Source organism: Alligator sinensis, unplaced genomic scaffold (genome assembly GCF_000455745.1).
Source record: "Alligator sinensis unplaced genomic scaffold, ASM45574v1 scaffold882_1, whole genome shotgun sequence".
NCBI lineage: Eukaryota > Metazoa > Chordata > Crocodylia > Alligatoridae > Alligator > Alligator sinensis.
Window position 1 is genome coordinate 542,055 of NW_005842500.1, and position 2,055 is coordinate 544,109.

Below are 2,055 nucleotides of genomic sequence, written 5' to 3' on the forward strand. Positions count from 1 at the left end.
AAGAGAAAAAAGAGAAAAAGGAGAGAAGAGAGAGAAAAAAGAAAGAGAAAGAGGTAAAGAAAGAACAAAGAAAAGAGAAAGGAGACAAAAAGAGAGGAGAGAAAAAAGAGAAGAGAAAGAAAGAGAGAAAAGAGAGGAGAGAAAAGAGAGAAAGAAGAAAAGGAAAAAGAAAAAGGAGAGAGAATAGAAGATAAAGAAAAAAGAGAAAGGGAGAAAGAGAGCAGAGAAAAAGAGAAGAGGAAAAAAAGGAAAAAGAAAGAGGGTGTGTGCCTTGCTGCTAATGTCTCCCATTGAGGGGTAGGGGAGGCCCTATGCTGGCCCAACAGCCTTACCTGGGGCCCTTCCAGGGCAATTGCGGCACCGATCCAGTGTTGCATGGAGCCTGGCTGGCAGCTAGAGCATGGCTCTGGACAGCTCCATTTCTGGCGGTGCACACCGCTGCCACATGCACTATGCTACATTTTTTTTTGCAGCAGTTTTTTTTGATACTGGGATCTCCCAGTGTCAAATTTTGGTGCTGCACTATAAATTAGCAGCACGGTGAACGGTTGCATGCATGCTGTGTGTAGTTTGTGAAACCTCAAACAGCTTTGAGGTGCCACAAACTGCATGTGCACACTTGTCTGGACGTGCCCTATGATTCCATGGTTCAAGCAAGAGAAACTTCAGATCAGGGCTGAAATAGGTCCAAAGTCTGTAATGTGATGAAATGCGTTCATCCAAAATCCCATGGGTTTGTCTGCATCATTCTCATACCAAACCCAGAAATTGCACCCACCCACTTGCTTCTGATCTGCATGTGCTCAGTCTCAGAAAGAAAGCAGTACAGCGACCTCAGAGGGTACACACAGACACTGTCAGGATGACTGCTTACTGGTGCGTTCTCAGGGCAGCTCTGACATGGCAAGCAGCCCTGTTTCATTTCAGGGATTTGGCACATGCAGAATGGAAGTGAATGGGTGGGGCAAGTTGCCTGACTGAACTCCAGGCATGGAAGGGAGTCAGTGTAGGCATGCCCCATGTACAGTAATAATCCAAGGAATCACTTGAATTATAGGCAAGTAGGGCTGCAAAGGATCTCACAAGGCCATGCATCTCAAGACAGGATCATCCCTGACTAAACCATTTCAGGCAAGTGTCTGCCTAACCTGCTTTTGAAAATGTCAAAGATGCAGATTCCATGTCTGCTCTACGTAATTCCAAGGTTTGACCACCCTCATAGTAATAAAGTTCCTCTTAATCTCCAACCTAATTTTCCTTGCTGCAGGCCATTGCTCCTAATTCTGTCCCCTACAGCTACAGAAAAAAGATTACCTCCATCTTCTCAGGCATCTGAAGACTGTTATCAAATCCTTGCTCAGTCTTCACCTCTCCAGACTAAATAACCCCAGCTCTTTCAGCCTTCCCTCATACATCTCATCTCCCCAGTCCCTTATCATTTTTGGTGCCCTGCATTGGATTCTTTTCAAACTGTCCACATCATTCTTGAAGTGTAGGGCCCAAAACTGGACACTATTCTAAGTGAGGTCTCATCAGCACTGAATAGAGGGAAAGAATCAGTTCCCTTGATATGTAAGTGACATTCCTGTTGATATAACCCAGTATGCTAGTGGCATGTTTTGGGACCTATTGTTTCTCTGGTCCCTTTTTATTGCCTTTTATGCCCCTTCCTAGCTGTATCTCAAATGGTTTCTTGGCCTTCCTAATTTTCTCCCTGCGTGCCCATGAAATGCGCTTATATTCTTCCCTAGTACTATGACCAAGCTTCCACTATTTATAGGACTCTTTTTTGACTTTCAAATCCCTGGAGATTGCTCTCTAGTTAGGATGCCCTTCCCATTGGGACAGTTTGTTCCTGTACCCTTAAAAGGACCTTCTGGTGCCCGCTCTCCTGGACTCCTTTTCCACTCAGACTTTACTCCCAGGGGATCCTTTCCACCAGTTCCCTGAGTTTCTTAAAGTTTACTTTTCTAAAGTCCAATACCCTTATTCTGCAGCTCTCCTTCCTTCTTGTTCTTGTGTAGGGGGCTGTGGGTGGGGGACGAGGGGCACCGG

General features: G+C 45.4%; 1 protein-coding gene across 1 annotated transcript in view; it reads right to left on the reverse strand.

The window, feature by feature from the left end:
* LOC102379220 (tensin-3) overlaps window positions 1-2,055 on the reverse strand; it is a 477,473-nt gene that overhangs the window by 166,043 nt on the left and 309,375 nt on the right.